At 51.8% G+C, this 18,420-nt stretch overlaps 1 long non-coding RNA gene across 1 annotated transcript; it reads left to right on the top strand.

The window, feature by feature from the left end:
* The first annotated feature begins 3,931 nt into the window (after positions 1-3,931).
* Positions 3,932-17,899, top strand: LOC132516201 (uncharacterized). The gene is made up of 3 exons (XR_009539280.1): positions 3,932-4,003; positions 6,649-6,763; positions 17,200-17,899. It is a non-coding gene; the product is annotated as an uncharacterized LOC132516201 (long non-coding RNA).
* The last annotated feature ends 521 nt before the right edge of the window (positions 17,900-18,420 follow it).

Below are 18,420 nucleotides of genomic sequence, written 5' to 3'. Positions count from 1 at the left end.
GTAAAGCAATTTCCAGCTCAGGATTTGGTACTAAGTGACGGTAGTAAGTGTTTATTTAAGAATGAATAAGTGAATGGATGAATGGAATGGATGGATGACTGGGCCTCAGATAATGTATCTCTATATTTTCTTCTTTCCTGTTCCTCTTCTAAAATGTGCCAGGCCCAGAGTTTGGCACATGTAGAGGTTTGACAAATACCTGAAGGAATGAATGAGCGTGCAGTGAATGAATGGATATAGGGGTTCCATTTATAGAGCACGTGCTATAGGCCAGCTGCTGGTGTGACAGCTGTGAATAAGACATGCTTTCTGTCCCTGCGCCCTTACATTTCAGCTGAGAAGTCAGGCTCACACAATCCATTACTTATTTAGTTTCTCTGTGATAAATGCCACGAGTGAGGAAAATAAGTGAGTAAATAACTGAACAAGGGAGGGATGAGTCAAGACAGGAATAAGCAAACAGAGTGAGGAAGGGAATGAATATATAAATGAATATCAGGGAGAATAAATGAAGGAATGAAGGAATGATGGGTAAAGATGAATCAATTACAAGGGAAAGCATCCATGCCACATGACCCAGGGTTTATGGACACAAGGCCGAGAAGCCAGAGCTGCTGGCAGTCAGCCCCTCTCCAGCTTCCCTGGGGCCAGAGGCAGCAGGCTGGGTGGGATGGGCTCCCATCAGTGAGCTGGGCCCTCTGCATCCTGAGGCCAGCACAATGGCCACTACCTCAGCACCTCCGGAACTGAAAGTCAGACTTAGAAAGGTCTGAATACTCTAACATGTAGAATCTCAGGGCCTGCAGGGTCTGATCTTTCTGCTCAGCATATGGAATGAACCTCAAAGCTTTCACAACCACATTCAACACCACTCACAGCCTCCACAGTGAGGAGCCAGGGGCGGGATGGGAAAGGGACTTGCCCAAGGTACGCTACCAAGGCCCCTGACGTCAAGGTGCCTTAAGGAGTCTTTGCTGGGACGCACAAGGCCTTTTACAATCCAGCCCCTTTTTCATCTCTGACCTCCTCTCCTAATCCTCTCCCAGGCACATTGCTGCCCCAAGCCTCTGAGCTGCTGGGGTGCGTCCCAGACATCTGCAGGGCTGGCCCTCTCACTTCCTCTAGGGCTTTGCTCAAAAGTTACCCTAAGGCCTTCTCTGGCTCTGCATCTGTAATTTTATCACTGACCACTTCCTTCTACATCCCCTTCCCTTGCTTCGATCTTTCTCGATAGCACTTATCCCTGTACATTTTTCTTATTTATTTTGTTGATTACCTGTTTTGCCCACTAGGATGTCAGCTCTGGGAGGGCAGGGATTTTGTATTGCTTTGTTCGCTGCTGTATCCCAGCAGCTGGCATAGAGCCTGCCCACTGACTATGTAATGAATGAAGAGGTGCCCACTGCATATGTATGTATTGAATGGATAAATGAAGCAAAGTCTCCAATCTAGTCTCTCCCCTCTACCCAAAGGCTACTGTTGCTGTCTTTTCTCGCCTGGACATTGCAATAACCTCTTCCCTGACCTCTCAGGCTCCTCCTGCCCCACAGATGCCTTTTTGGCCCAGAGTGATCTTTCCTCTGTGATAACTATGACCATATCATTCCTGTTCTGGAAACTCTTTCCTGTCCCCCTTTTCTTCTTCTCTTGATCCTGTCTTCCTTGACCTTGTAAAATGATACGCAAGAGGCGTCTGATGCACAGCACACAGTTAGTGGTAGTTACTGTCATCCCTGAAGACACAGGCATCCAGTTGAAAGGTGAGATGAGAAGGGAGGGGACTATTTCAGGGTATGGGGGTGTGGGAACGGCATGGACCAGCACATGGGGGTGGCAGCAGCGTGTCAAAAGCGGTGGGACCGTGGAAGACCGGGCTTGCTGGCAGGCTGATTTTCGATAGGAGAATCCTGACCACTGGGTGAGAGAAGTGGTTGGATCAGATCCCAGAAGGTACTGACTACAAAAGGAGCTCTGCCCCATTCTACAGGCACAGGAAACCTCTGAGGGCACCGTCACCAACCTTCAACATCAAGTGCTGCAGTGGTCACTTTCATGTGTAGGATTCAGTAGAATCCTTATAACAGTCCTTTGAAATCTGTATTATTGTCCCCATTTTATATATGGGGAAACGAAAACACAGGAAGGTTGAATAACTTTCCCAAGGCAACCTGATACGGCAGAGATTTGAACCCAGGTGACCTGAAATCTTTGTGTCTCTTTAGCCCCCAGAGGCCTGGTACTCATCCAATGTTTGTTGACTGAATGTAAGTTTTGCTACAGAGCAACACCAACAGAAGGGAGGCTGTTGATACTTCACCCTAACAGCGGCTCCTTCCTCCTTCCCAGAACAGCCTCCAAAACTCCAAGCTGCGATCTGGGCCTTCATGTAGCATTTTGTGGCCTTGGGAGTCAAGGAGAGAATTCATGGTACTTTGGAATACACATTTTCTTTTAAGGAAGAATTTTTTGTTTTCATTTCAAACAGCCCTGGCTGGTGAGGAGTGGTGAGGAGAGGTGCCCTGTTTTCCATCCTGACACCTATTTCCAGGTGGGGGCAGGGAAGGCACCAGCCTGAAATGTTATTTCAAACCTTTCCGGGGCCTTGCAGCCCCATTTCCAGGCCACATGCCGCAAAGAAAAGCATGATTTCCCATTACGTCGTTTTGCCCTTTCTGGTCTGAGCACCTTTCAAAGTGGGAAGACCCAGCCTGCTCCAACACTCCCCCTCCTGCCCCATAAGTAAGGCCTCACCACCTGACGTGGGTCGCCCGATGGCCACGCTCCTGATAGGCAGGTGTGCCAAGAACAGCAAACCCAGGCCACTCCTCCCAGGCCCTCAAGAGACAGAAGACGAAACTGGTGTGACATGAATGCTCCCTGCCTGCTTTCTGCCATCTGAGGCACATTCCAAAAAGGAGCAAGGCCAGCGAAGTCTTGCCGTCTGACGGGGGTGTGGACAGAGATGGATGACGCGCTCCCTGCCAGGGAAGGCCACGTTCAGACACTCCCAGATAGCCAGCTGCCACTCTATTAACAGCAAATATCCCCATCTGATCCAGGCTGGGAAAGAAAATATTTATGTTCGCCTGTCAGGAAGACCTTCATTTTTCTTCCGGGGGAGCCAGCCAGGGTGCTGGTCCAGGACTGAAGGAATGTGACATGGCTGTGGGGCTGCTCCAGGCCCTACTGCGGCCCAGCATTGATGAAAACTCCAGAATATTCTCAGGAGAGCTCTAGGCAAGTACAAGGGGCTTCAGGAGGGCTGGATGTGGGAGCCCAGAAGAGGCAGGGCCCGAGCCACCAGAACACACCCTGTACCCTATTAAACTGTAAATGAGATATCTGGGTGTGGGTGTGGGGTATAGTTAGAGATCCTATAGTTAGAGATCCGGTCCAAATGCATCATGAAATGATTCCATTATTTTTTTTAGATTTATTTATTTTATTTTATTTATTTTTGGCTGCGTTGGGTCTTTGTTGCTGTGCGCGGGCTTTCTCTAGTTGCGGCGAGCGGGGGCTACTCTTCGTTGTGGTGCACGGGCTTCTTGTTGCAGTGGCTTCTCTTGTTGCGGAGCACAGACTCTAGGTGCGCGGGCTTCAGTAGTTGTGGCGCATGGGCTTAGTTGCTCCGCGGCATGTGGTATCTTCCGGGACCAGGGCTCGAACCCGTGTCCCCTGCATTGGCAGGCGCATTCTTAACCCCTGCACTAGCAGGGAAGCCCAATCCCATTATTGATTAAAACATCGAGCTGCGTTAATCTGAGAAGTGACTTTGTACAGAGAATAAAATAATCTTGTATCGTTAGAAACTGTCAGCACTGGAGTGGAGCCTGTCATTCAAGCTGGGCACATAGTAAAACCAGTTTATGTCATTACTTTGATCCTGGTCATTATTTTGAACAAAAGTCACAATCAATTCTTTACTGGTTTCAGGGATGCCCATGGATCTGCAGCCTGGGAAATCCTGTGGCGCTCTGGGAGACAACTCCACATACCAATTACGGTGATTGAGTTATAAGGCGCTAGGTTGAACAAGCCGCATGGCCTGGGGGAATGGAGGCTCTGGCCTCATGGGCACAACAGGACTGTGAGGCTTGCCTCCCCCAACTCCGAGTGCGAGATCGCTTATTCTCTACTTATTCCCTACGGAGCATGCACATCGGAGTCAGGAGACACGGGTCCAAATCCCAACTCTGCCGCTTAGCAGTCGTGCAACCAACCCTGAGCATCTCATTCGGGATTTAATCTCTCTGATAAAATGGAGCTAATAAATGTCTCCCCGGGGCGGGGGGCGTGTCTTGAGAATAAAGTGAGGTAACTACATCTGTGAAACACTCAGCACAGTGAGAGTTCAGTAAGTGATCCCAGCAGTAATGGTAGGAATGGCACACACGTTACTCTCTCTAGAAGTGTGTCAATAATTTTTGCTGATACATGAATCAATATTTGCAAATGTGTGCGAGTGTAATTCCCAGTTCATAGCTGTATAAGTCTGCTTGGGCTGCTATAACAAAATACCGCAGACTGAGGGGCTTAAACAACAGACGTTTCTTTTCTCATAGCTCTGGAGGCTGAGAAGTCCAAGACCAAGGTGCTGGCGCATTTGGTTCCTGGTGAGGGCTCTCTTCCCAGCTTGTATTCAGCCACCTTCTCACTGTGTCCTCACAAGGCACAGAGAGCAGCTCTAGTCTCTCTCCCTCTTCTTATAAGAACCCTAATCCCGTCATGGGGGCCCCACTCTCATGATTTCATCTAATTTAATTACGTCCCAAAGGCCCCACCTCTTAATGCTGTCACTTTGGGGATGAGGGTTTCAACATTTGAATTTTGGGGAGACACAAGTATTCAGTCCATAGCAATATCTGTATGTGATATCTGTAAATTCATATCTGTATCTGCTTATGAACTGGTGTGTTGTCTTAATGTCCACTTATGTATTGTAAGCTAAAAGACAGAAAAATGATGGAATGGGGGCTTATATATTTTTGTGTGTGCCTCTGTGTGTAGACCTATGTGTACATGAGAGCCTAGCACAGGTTGAAGTCATGGGCTCAGGCTGCCAGTGTGAGCCATCCACGTGCAGCATGTGTACACAAGTGTGTACAAGCCTGGGGAGGGCTCAGCCCAGCCGGGCAGGGCTCCTGCTCCTTCCAGCCCACAGCGGCTGCTGAAGGGAAATGGGCAGAGGGGCTTGGAGGCTCTCTGGGACCAAGGATCTGTCGAGCTTGAGATCCTCGGCTGCAGGTGGGCGAGGATTTGTTTCATGCTGCGGAGGAGCCCCGGCCGCTGAGAGCACGGTGTGCCTGAGGAGGGGACGCGGAGCCTGTCCTTGATTTTTGCGGGGAACTTTACTAGCTCATCTTTATCCAGCGTGAGACCCATCTTCACTTTTCAAATGAATCATTTATCTCATTTAGAGCCTTCCAAGCTGCAGCCCAAATGACATTTGCTTAGCAATTGGCCTGTTTGAAAAGCCGATGTATTAGAGCCAAACGCTGCACCATCTTTCTGAGCTGGGGGCGCGGGGAGACAGGCCCATGAGATGCAGTAGGAGGGAGGTGGGGGGTATTCAGTCGGTCAAGGATCCCACGGAAACAAGCAAACACATTATCCACTCCAACACAGGCAATTTTTTCCCCCAGGGTGGCTAATTAGCTTGCGGCTGCCCGGGCTCTCTACTTGACTTGCAGAATTAGAATGCTCAGCACAGAGATCTGTGTTTATGCTCAAAATCATCGTCCCTCTTTCCCAATCAGGGGAGGAGCTCTGACTGCAAGTTCTGGATCCTGGAGACGGCTCAACTGGCATTTCGGGAGCCTGGATGGAGCTCCTTCTCCATAGAAACTCCTGCCTTGCTGGAGGCCTCAGAAAATGGCAGGCTCATCAACGCAGGCACACAGGACATGTCCACACACAGGCACAAATATCCCCTCACTTACGTAAATATGATGCAAAGGCACAGCCACACAAATTCGCCCCGAGGCACAGGTACCCACCCTCGGAGACACACACATATTCACACAGGCACAGGCCCTCTCCCAGCACATCCACTCACAGATACCCAGAGACACCCTGAGACCTATACCCATACACACACAGAGAAGCCCATACCTGCACGTGTGCACGCACACACATACCTAGACTTATATGTATACAGTACCTACACCTTCACAGGCTCCCCAGAACAACACACGCATGGAGACAGGGAGGCTGCTTACACAAACCTATAGAAACAAAAATTCTCAGAACCTAACCTCAGTGGTTCTCAATCAGAATCTCAAATCAGAATCAGGTATGAGAACCAGATATGACACGGTAGGTGAGTGATACACCAGATGAGATAGCTGGTATCAGATTTAGCAATCAAGCAAATCAGAATTCTCCTTTTGGAATCACCAGGGAGTTTTATATAAATCCTCATATTGGTCTCCTTCAGAATCTGATAAGCCAGAATTGTGTGAGGCTCGTGATATAGGGGTAGTGCAGTGAATTTTGAAAAGCTCCCTTGTATAGTGAATAAAGAACAGTTTTATCATTAAAAATAAAAGTAAATGGCGCACTGCTGACTATGAGGAGAAAGAACAGTTTGATTGGGTGAAAACTGTTAGGGCTTTTTAAAGTGATGGCTTTTTCGTTTTGTCGTTTCAGGAACATAGAATAACTCCAAAGCAACTTTTTCCTGGTTGGCTTCCTGTTGTCTTCATTGAACAGATAGGAACAGTGACAAGAAATACAACTTGCCCAGATTTTGATTCAACTGCAGGTATTTCAGATTCACTGTCCAGCCTGGAGGTCCCACCCCTTCCGGCTACAGATAGGGAAACTGGGGCCCAGGTAGGGCAAGCTACTGCTCAAACTCATCCAGCTATTAGTGATTTCTGTGTGCTAATATATGGCATGCACACAGTAGGAGCTCAATAGGTGTTAGCTGCTATATTATGATGACTATTGTTAACATTATTGTTACTCTAATCATAAGTCATTATCATGAGCAGAGCAAGGGTAAGCGGTCACATCTTCCTCCCATCTGGTTTATGGTCTCAGGATGCCCTTCTCAGCTGCAAAGACACACAGAGGAGGCAGTAGAATCTGGGCACCCCACCCAGTCCCCTCTTCTCTAATTATGCCCTGACTGAGGTACTCCAGTCCTTCCACTTCCCAGGAAAGGGAGCAGAGGAGGGTTGCTGGGAGTGCTAAGGGTGGCAGGATGAACTCTGGGGGGAGGGAAGTTTCCCGTCTTCGTCAGAGGCTTCAAAGGACAGCAGCTGACTTCTACCTTTGGAGAGGCAGGCCTTCAGAGACAACTTTTGATCAGCGTCCGGCAGGACCCTTTCTGCGCACAGCTCCCAGAGAGTTTCTTCAGGCCAAGGAAAGCTTTGTTCTAACCACTTCTCTGGGAGCCAGGGCTGCTGGGTGGTCTAGGGGCAGGAGGGCAGAAGGGGGGTGGGGCAGGGCAGGCCCTGGGTGCGGAAGGAGTATGGGGTCGAAGACTAGGGGCGGGGTGGGGGAGGAAGAGGGTGGAATCTGTGTGGGGTGGTGGGGAGGGCTGGTGCAAAGGGAGGGCTGGGGTCAGCATAGGAAAGTTTGGAGGCACTGGGGAGTGGGAGGGACCGGCAGATGCCAGAACCACGGGGAGGGTCCAGGGAATCAGGTGGGGGTCTCCGAGGGTGAGGGCATAGACGAAGTCCCCCTCCCCAGACCCTGCTGTCCCAGGTGGCTATCGGGAGGGGCCCACCTCGAGGCGCTGAGCCCCCTACACTTTGTGTCTGGGGCTCCAGAACATGTGGCCGACATGCCCCCCCGCCCCCGCCGAAGGGCTACCATTTGGAACGCATTTGCAGACACATGGATTGTTTTTAAGTTAATGCTTTTTAATTCACTCTGTTTCCCAGTTGTCGTTTTTTATTGAAAAGGCGGATTCTGCCGGTGTGTGTTCCTTTGCGGGGGCGGGGTGTATGTGGGGGGGTGCCTCACCGACACAGATCCGAGAAGAGGCAGAGACAGAGACAAAGGCACTGCGAGACACCAGGAAACGAGTAAACAGGGTCAGAGGGCAAGCAAGAGAGAGACTGGACACCGGAGCCGGGACAGGGGGACACACAGAGAACCCAGGAAAGGGGGAGGGAGGGACACGCGGCCGTAGGGGCAGGGCGACTGTGCTGAGAAATCCTGCTCCAGGGGGACCCGGGCGTTTCCCGTCACCTCCAACTAAGGTTCCCGGGGCTTTCCCGGCTCTGTGGTTTTCCTTCCGCGTGGACTAGACTAGGGAGTGGGCTGGAAGGACGCGGCGCGCAGCGGACTGAGTACGCAGGACCAGGGTCGCCGAGGGCTAGGCATCCGAGATCCGATAAAGACAAGAGGACCCGGGAATCGGAGGCATTCTGTCCCTCGTCCCCGCAGCCCTGCTGTTTTAGAGCCAAGCCCGTATCCCGCACTGCGGCTTTGGAGAGTGGCGCCCCTGCCCTGATGCGCCGCCTAGAGCGAGCGCCCCAACCTCTCTGAGCCCTGGCTCTGCCACCTGTGGACGGACAGGAGCGCTGGTGGCCGGTTCAAACAGGCGGTGGCGGAGGGTCTAAACGGCTCGGGGGTGGGGGGAACAGAGCTCGGTCGACGACACCGCGGCTTGGCGGTTACAGCAGAAATCCTGGGATTTTCGGTCTGGGCTGCTGCCCCGGGGGGCTCATGTTTATGCAGGACTGGCGGGGACGGGAGAGAGCGGGGCCCGGGCGCTTCCCTCCTTCGCAGCTGAGAACCATTTCGTTCTCCCCCTAGCCCCGCGACCCACCCTCTCCTCTTCTGCGCCAGTTTTTCAAGAACCTTCCCCAGCGGCGTACTCAAACGCGCGAGTGTGGACACACAGCCGCGGACACACAAAGACGCTCACATGCCAGCACGTGGCGGCGGTGCAGACGCTCGGTGGTGGTGTAGGCACACTGATAAACGCGACGCAAGGTCCTGGGGGCTGGGATACGGCTGGTTGCCTGGGCGGAGAGGGCGCGTTCACCCTAGCGTCGCTCTCAGGCCTGGAGCCTAAGAACTGAAAAGCCCGGGATAATTAGAGCTAATTACATGTGTGCAAACAGCCGCAGCCTAGGGCGCCGGCGAGTTGGCCTGGCGGACCACCCTTCCCCCCCTGACCTGACCCCCGCGATCCTGCCCAGCACGGGGGCTTTGGGGCGCAGCTCCGACAAAGCGGGGGGAGGGCCGCGGTCGGAGAGCCCCCGGCATCTGGAGTCGGGGTGAGCCCTACGCCTCCAAGGCGCTGCCCCCGTCACACGCGCGCGCGCGCGCGCGCGCGGCACGCGCTGCGGCCAGGCAAGGCCGGGGATGACGGCCCGGCCGAGTTAGAAGCTAGGACCAGATAATTAGGGTCCGAATACCCGTGGCCTTATGCTGAGCGGGCCCAAGCGGGAGGTACGGAGCATTTGCGCGCTTCAGCTTCGAGAGCCTCAGCCTCATCTTGAGCATCCCCTATCTCTGCACAAGGCTCGTACCCGGTCCACAGCGGTCAGTGCTCCCAGGGGGTGCCTGCCTGGAGCTGAGGCCGCTGGACCAGGAAGGGACAATCTGGTGCTGGCGTCGGGAGACCAGTCCATTTCTGCCCGAATGAGCCACAAGACCCCCGAAAGAGCGACCACTCTGAGCCTTCGTTTGCGCGTCCGTAAAATGGGAATGTGGGGACCCTGCGTGCTTCCTCTGAGGGCTTAAGATGCGGAGTCCAAGGGGAAGGAGAAAGGCGCGAATTTCTCATGTGTGAATGAGGCTTTACAGTTTGTACTGCTGGTCTGAATCAGCGATCTCGTCTTGTGGTTTCAGGAGCCTTTGGCGGGCTGGGTTGGAGTGGCGTAGGGGAAGGGAATTATACTTCTATACTTATACATGAAGCCCAGAGAGGTAGAACGTCTCATTAGAGGTCACACAGCGGGGAGAGGCAGCTGGTTTTCCGGACTTCAAATCTCAAGTTCAGACTCTGCGCAACGCTCCTCCACCCGTCCCGGACGCCCCTGGAGCCCAGGCACCTTCCGGCGCTCCGCGAAGCCTGGGAGCTGCGAGCCCGAGTGCAGAACGCGAAGAGCACTGAGGGTCCCGCCGCCCGGACTCGCAGTGAGCCCATGGCGCCCCCTTGCGCTCGTGGCCGGAGGCGCAGCCGGCTCCTGGCCCGGCTCCTGGCGTCTTGCATCTGACTTCTCTGCCTCAGTTGGCGATTGTGTTGGAGAGGGTTGATTAGCTGCGGAAAGGGTGACAGGAGGTGACACAGGGATGCGCTTTGTATACTGTGTAAACTGTAAAGCACGGCGCGCACTCGGTCCTAGCGTTTGGACACTACCAAAGTTTCCGCCTCTGTTCTTGAGTCCAGTGAGGCCGGCAGGGCAAAAATTATTATTCCCAGTATACAAATGGGGCAGCCAAGATAGGCCCACGGCCACTCACTGGCGAGGAGTGGAGCCAGCACCCAGACTGCATCTGCTTTCCCGCCCCGCATTGCACCTCGCTCCAGTGGTGGCGTCCTTGTTCTCTCAGAGGTTAAGGAAAGGGGCTTTGGAGTCAGACAGACTGGGGTTGGAATTTTGGTCTTGTACTGGCTGTGAGATCGCAGGCAGACCACAACCTCTCTGGGCTTCGCTTCTGAACCTGTACACTAGGGTGATGGCGCCCTTCAGGATTGTTGGGGGAGGGGTGGATTAATGAGACTGGGCAGGGCTTGCAGAGCATGGAGCCCAGCGGCTGGTACTTGCACAGCAGGTGCTTGCGTCAGGGAAGATGGCAGCCGCTGTGAGTACCCCAGCTGGGAGGGGGGAGGGGTGGAGGATTGTGCCGCTCCCGTGGTGGACGGTGAGCCTGGCACCTCAGGGGTCTGGACACTGCTGGGACTTGAGCAGCAGTGCTGGTTGCCTGCTGCCCACAGACCTGCAATCCACTGACCTTGTCCAGAGCCTTAGGTGGGTTCTGGGAGGCCTCCTCCTCCTCCTTACAAGTGGGGACACACGGGCCCTGAGACAGAAGCCGCTTCCCTGGAGCCACACAAGGAAAGATCTAGACCTTGCCCCAGACACATGGAGGGCGAGGAGGCCGGGGGAATGAGAGCCGGGTCTTGGTGGGGAAATGAGCACAGGAGGAGGTGGCAAGTAGGGTGCCTGCTCTATAGAAGTAAGACCCGAGAGGCTTGCAGGGGGCGGGGTGCCAAGGGCATCTGGTGGTGACACAGTCGAAAGGCTGAGGGCAGGAGACATATTTGAGGCAGGGTGATAAGAACAGAAAGGACGGTGGAGCTGTAACCCCTCCCCCTCTGCAGCGAGTCTGGGGCTCTGGGGCAGGAACCAGTGTGGGGAAGGTGGGGCTTCCTGAGCTAGCTGGGGGTACAGGTGCCTGGGAGTGGCTGCGCAGATGTAGTGCAGTTTGAGGTGCAGTGTGGCTCAGCCTCTAAGCCCCTTTCCCCAGTCCTGTCACTCCAATGGCTCAAAGAAGAATCACTTTTCCATCTGCCAGATGAGACAGTCAGGTAGGCTTCCTGGAAGGGGTGGATTGAACCTGAAGGACTAGTAGAGGGGAGTTAGGGCAACAGCTGAGACAGATTAAGACCCTCCAATGATTATGTGTAGTATGGCAGGGACTTGGGGTCCTGCTCCAGTCCTTCCCCTGAAACACACACAGCCCAGCCCTGGGAACAGGGGGTAGGGGGACAGTAATAAGCTCGCAAATGAATGAGCCAATTCCAGCTGGTCTGGCTGGGGCAGGCCAGGCTGGCTGCAGGGTCCTTCAGATGGTGCTTCCAACAGGGGCCAGGCAGGAGTGGCCTCAGAGGCCGCCCTTCCTGCCTTGGTTTCTCCATCTGAGGAATGAGCGTCATGTGTTTGCCGTTTCCCTGACCTTCCCAAGCTGCCAGCAGGATAATATATGGAAATTGCTTTGACCTCCTGAGAAAAGAGGGTCTCCAGGAATAGAAAGTTCAGCCACTAATCCTGTCCCCCCAGACTTCCCACTAATTCCTGCTTCCGATGTCAGCCTGGCAGGTTGAGTTTAGCAAAAGAAAGAACAACTTAGAGGGCTGATGGTTTTTCTAATGGCCCCAGTTCTCCAAACACATCCACACGCAATCCACATGCACACACAGCCTGGTTACAGGCCCACCCTCACCACAGCCTTCCCCTGCGCTCACTCACACACAGGCCTCCCGCGGAGCAGTCATAATTGTGGAGAATAATTAGAACTAACATTTGCACAGTGCCCTGCCGTTGACAGAGCAGTTCCACCCTGCACTTTCGTTTAATCCTCACAACGACCAGAGAGGCAGGGATTATTGCTATTATTAACTGAGGCTCAGAGAGGTTAGGTGACTTGCCCAAGGTCGCCCAGCTAGTAAATGATAGGCATGGCTCCAACTTGGGTCTCCTGACTCCAAACGCTCTCCTCTTTCTGATGTGCCATGCTCCTTCCTCCATGCATTCAGGCACTTTTCATTTGTTTACTCATGCATTCATTCATTCACTCCACAAGTATTTATTGCGCATCAGCCATGGGCCAGACTCAGTGCTGGGTGCCACCTGCTTTCCTGCATCTTCTCACTTAATCCCTGGACAGACTCATGAGCTGGGCACTTTTCTCACCCCAATTTTGAAACGAAGTAGAGGAAATGAGGACGGAGAGACCGAGTAAGGGACAGAGGTGAGATCTGAGCCCACAGTGTGACTCGAGAGCCCTGGCACCTGTGCCCTCCTGCGCCCGTGTACACTCACGCCCGGTACCACACACACACCTCTGCCTGTGCACCGCCTGTGCACATGCTTCCAGCCCCTCCTCTCCTAGGCAGGGGCTGGGGCAGCAAGCGACCTGTCTAGGCCCACATATCAGAGCCCCCAGCCTGTCCCTCTCACCCAGACATTTCAACTGAACAGGCCCAGAAAATCAAGGACGGGATTTTCTCCAAAATGCCATTGGCATCTCTGGGGACAGAGTCACATTTTCCTACTGATTACACAACACTGTAGCATTTACAATAGTCACTTGGTCCGTCAATATCAGTCGGAGGCGGCGAGAAATGTCCCCCCCACCCCTCACCCTGTGCTGACCCAGGCTGAGCGCAGAGGCAGGACGCGGGGAAGAGGGGACGCGGCCCCTGCCCTTCACAGAGCCCAGGATGAAGGAGAGCTGTCGCCCCTCAGGGGTGGCCAGAGGGTTACTGTCACGAATGCTGGTGAATCTCAGAGTGACACAGACCTCAATTCTGACCTAGGCTTTGCACTCTCTAGTCAGTGACCTTGGAAAGTTCAGTTACTTCCTCTCTGGGAGCCTCAGTTTCTTCGTGTACAAAATGGGGACAAGGATCCGTACATCCCAGGGTGGTCTGTACAAACTGGAGGCATCCCAGTTCTGAGCACTGGGTGAGTGGGCAGACTTGCAGGCTGGTCTACCTGAGCTGAGACATAGTCTGGGACCCCTATCCTGTCCTCTCTTGAAAGGGCAAGGCCAACAGCCGAATGGAACTGCCTGGTGTCCCCTCTGCTCTATATCCCAAAGAGAGTCTAAGTGAAGGCTGGTGGTGAAGGGGGGTGACACGTGTCATGAACCTCTCATGCCAGGACCACGTGGGGGCACGTTTGGAGGTCTGAATCCAGAGGCCTCTCTTCCCTTGACACTGAGCCAGTGGGTCAGGAAGTGCGTGAATCCGTGACCTGATCCAGGCAACCTCAGCGAGCATAGATGGGATAAGACTTCAAAGATGTGTCACAAAGGCAATGTTTGTGCACGCCCGAGTGTGTGAGTGTGTGTTTGTATCACTGTGGAAAGAACATGGGTTTCTGAGGCTTGAGTTTCTTTCTTCATTTATTTAATAAATATATGTGTATATTGAGTAAATGTATATTGAACACCTACTATGTGCCAGGACTGTTCTAGATGTTGGGGCTACAACTATGAGCGAGACGGGCAAAATTGCAAACCTTGTGGAAGCCAGAGTCTAGTCAAGGAGGTAGACAATATTCATGTAAACACAAGCACACGAATCATGGCTCGGCTGTGTGTCTTTGGCCAGGCTGCTTAAGGCTCTCTGAGCACGACTGTCTCCACTTGGGATATTACATAATGACTCCTGCTTCACAGGGCAATTCTGAGAGAAGGTATAGACACTGAACATGTATTGCAGACTGGAAAGCCCATACTCACGTGCATGACTCTGGGTGTGTAAACGTGTGTGCTTGCCAGCACCCGTTTTCCTTGGCTCAGTGAACAGGGCACCTCTGGGACTCTAGAAATGGTCCCAAATTCCGTGAAATCCGCAACTCCTCCCACCAGAAATGTAGGGAGGAAACCATATGGCTCTGATATGCTGACTTTGGGTTGGGTTTTGCCCCAAGACAACACATCCTGCAAGTTTCTCTGCTTGAAACTTATTTCTCAAGCCTCTTGCTCAAATGGGTTTCATTTTAAGGAGGGCAGGGGAGGTTGAACTGAACACTGGACATACCCTAAGCCTGGGAGAGGGCTGACTTGGGTGAAGGGGGGACAAGCCTGGTCCCAGGTGGTGGAGAGGAAGCCCAGTGAGGGAACACTTACAGAGGTGTCAATCTCAGCAACACAGTCATCCTCCAAGTCCTCCTTTCCTAGCTCCCACTGAGCATAACTCTCAACTCCATTGCATGCAAGGATCTTGACACCAGTGTCCAAGCGTCAACCCCACAGCGGCTCCCCGCCCAAATCACCCATCCCAAAACTAACTCTGCCAACACAGCCCAGCCCAGCTCAGTTCCGCTCAGCCGCACACATCCCAAACCTTCCAATCCAAGCCAGTCCAACCCATTCCAACCAGGTCAACCTTTTCCATCCCAACTTATTCCACCTGCTCTCCATTGAGCTCAGTGGTAGTAGACAGTGTGGAGTATCTCATTCAGCCTCTATTCCTCTCTCCTTCGACTGTGCCTTTTTTATCCTTCAGAGACTATAAAACCTAAAAGCTACATTTTCCAGGCTGCTCTACAGTTAGAGTTTTGGATGTGATGTAGGCAGCAGGTGCCGTGCACTCATGCAAGGCAATACATTCCGAAGTAGATCAACTGGACAGAAAGGCAGGGCATGAGATATCCACCGATATTTGCAACAATACTTTCAAAAAACATATGTAAAACTAGAGAGAACGTATAGTGTACCTTTATGTCCCCATCACCCAGCTTCAACAATTATGGACATTTTTTTCTACTCTCATGTTATCTAGCCAAAGAAGTTCCTCATCACACTTTTTCCCCTGAAGACAGAACCTGTCATGCTTTCATACTGAGCTGTGCATTTAGCTGGTGTAGACATACAGAGGAGCATGTTTCTGGAGCCAGAAGCTTGACAGGTGTCTCCCCGATTTGGCAGATGGCTTCCTGATGGTTGCAAAAGAAGCAGCTGCCTTGGTGGTCCAGTTTTGCAGCACAGCTTTGGGTGTTGGTCCTGAGGAGGCAGCCTAGCATCTGCTTCTTCAGCTCTCCAACTGTTACCGTTAAGCCATTAAATACCCATTCATACATTTATATCAGCTTAAACTATCCAGAGTGGGTTCTGTCTCTGCAGCTAAACACTAATCAATCCCCAACTTAATGAATCCTCAACTCAGTCTAACTTGCCCCAAACCAATCCATCCCCAAACCATTCCAACTCATCCAAGCCTGTTCAATCCAGTCTGACCCTGATCAATGCAGCCCAGCTGAACCCAGCCCCAACCAAGCTATCACCTGCTCACCTCTTTCTACCTCAGCCCATATACACTCCATGCAACCCATTCCAACCCAGCCTACACCAGATCTCTAAATCTAAACAAGCCACTTATTTCCACCTCAACCTGTATGATCCCATCCAACTCATTCCAACTCAGCTCTAGTCCCAGTCTATCCAATGACACTCAACCCAACCCATTCCACGTGAACGGAGCAGCACAGTCTATTCACTTCCACACATATTTACGGGGTGTCTTTTGGGAGCCAACACAAGGGAGCAGAGCCAACTTGAACTTCTCTACAGATGTAAGACTATTTATTCTTTTGCTAGCATTTCTTCCTGCCTCCCTCCTTTCTGTCTCCCCCCGCCCCCCCATCCCATAAACACGGCTTCCTTGCCTAGGTCCATTCCATTTGACCATCCAATTCCCCCAAGGTGCTTTATGGGTGTTCAAGGCCTCCAGAGGAAACCCCTCCCCATCCTAGTCCTAACTTCCTAGAGGATCCCCTTAGGACCTTCACTCTACAAAGCCTACCCATGGTAGTGGGCAGAATTTCTAAAACAACTTCCCAGAGATGTCCTGTCCTAAGTCTGGAACTCGTGAACATGATGAGGCATCACTCCTGTGATTACACTGTATTTTATGGTCCAGGTGACTTTAAGATAGGGACATTATCCTGGATCAGCTAGGTGGCCCCACTGTAATCACATGAACCTTAAAGGCAATGGGTTTTCTCCAGCTGGGGACAGAAGGGGAAGCCAGAGGTGTTGGAAGCAAGAGAAGGACTCGCCTCGCTGTTGCTGGCTTAGGAGATGGGGGAGACCACATGAAAATGAACATGTATTTACCTTAGGGAGCAGACAGCAAGGACACAGGGGCCTCTGGCTGTAGCCAGAGGAACTGGATTTTGCCAACAACCTAAATGGACTTGGAAGTGCATTCTTCCAGAGCCTCCCCATAAGACCCTCACTGGCTGACACCTTGATTTCGGCCTTGTGAGACCCTACTCAGAGGACCCAGATGAGCCCACCTGGATTTCTGGTCTATAGACTATGAGATAATGAATGAGTGTTGCTTTAAGTTGCTAAACCTGTGACGATTTATTACATAGCAATAGGAAATTAGTATGCCCATCCTATGGCCACTCTCTCAGAATTATCTTGATTTTTTTCCCTAATCAAGATGAGGAATTAAATATTATAGAATGTTGGACACAAACACACCTGGGTTCCAAGCCTGGCTCAGTCACCTGCTAGCCATGTGGCTTCAGCCACCTTACGTCACCCTTCTAAGCAGAACTTTATTCATTAGTAAATATGGAGACAAGTAACTTTCCTGGTCACTTTGCTTGGAAGATTAAATATAATACACATTATTACATTCTGGACACAGAGCAGAGGCTTAGCTATTTCTTTGGTTGTTTGGGATAGCACTGAGCTAACATTAAGAATCAGTTTGGGGCTTCAGAACTGGTGGCGCAGTGGTTAAGAATCTGCCTGCCAATGCAGGGGACACGGGTTCGAGCCCTGGTCTGGGAAGATCCCACATGCAGCGGAGCAACTAAGCCCGTGAGCCACAACTACTGAGCCTGCGCGTCTGGAGCCTGTGCTCCGCAACGGGAGAAGCCGTGACAGTGAGAGGCCCGCTCACTGCGATGAAGAGTGGCCCCCGCTCGCCGCAGCTGGAGAAAGTCCACGCACAGAAACGAAGACCCAACACAGCCAAAAATAAATAAATAAGAGAAATAAAATAAAATAAAGAATCAGTTCGAAGATATTAGAATAAATGAAGCTGTTGTTTTTTGCTACCATCACTAACGGTAGGACAATTCTAATAAAAGACTTAAGCTAGAGGAAGAGCTAATCGTGGAATGTAGGGCACTCTGATGTGGAGCGGCTCTGCAGAGACGGCCAGTTCTGCCTCTGCTTGAGTCCAGGTCTCAGTCCGTGGTCAGCTGGGAGCACTGGGAGACCAGGCCACAGGGACAAGGAAACAAGCTGTGAAAAGGACCCAATGTTAGATAAATAAATGAATAAATGCAGTGCCCACCTGGTCTCCCTGTCCGGACTGATGGAGGAGTCGAGGCCAGCCACGGCCGTTGTCGTCGTCGTCCTTCAGTCCCTCAGGAATGCAAAGGAAACAGCGCTCACACTGCAGTGTCTTACTGATCGTCCAGGAGGTTCCCGTGCCCCACCAAGTCTGAACAAGTCATGGGATAGTACTAATAACAAAACTACTACCTTCCTATCTTCCTATACTTAAACAATAAAATTCGTGCTCATAATACCTTTAGAAAGAACTTCCTCTTTGCCAAGCCCCATGCTACATACTTCATCTCAGTCCTCTGTCTTATTCAGACCATGCACACCCATTATTCAATCATCCAGTGAGTTCCTTAGGGCAGAAAACATGTTCCCTCTTGGCTCAAAATTTGGGTACCTGGATACAAATATGGGCTCTACCTCTTTCTAATTTACTTTGACTAAGGTATTTAATTTCTCTGTCTCTGTTTCCTGATCTGTAAAATTGGAATAATAATAATAATAGTTTCTACTTCTCAGGGTTATGTTAAGTCAGAAAATCATGTCAAATGCTTACAATGGTGCTAGTCACATAGTAGTGCTAAATAGATGTTCAATATTATCCTCCTTGTATCTGTCCATGGTAGGCGCCCAATAGATGTTTGTATAGGGAAAGAAGGAAGGAAGATGGATAAAAGATGATCGAGA

Source organism: Lagenorhynchus albirostris, chromosome 2, assembly GCF_949774975.1.
Source record: "Lagenorhynchus albirostris chromosome 2, mLagAlb1.1, whole genome shotgun sequence".
Taxonomy (NCBI): domain Eukaryota; kingdom Metazoa; phylum Chordata; class Mammalia; order Artiodactyla; family Delphinidae; genus Lagenorhynchus; species Lagenorhynchus albirostris.
This window is presented reverse-complemented; position numbering and strand designations above follow the sequence as displayed.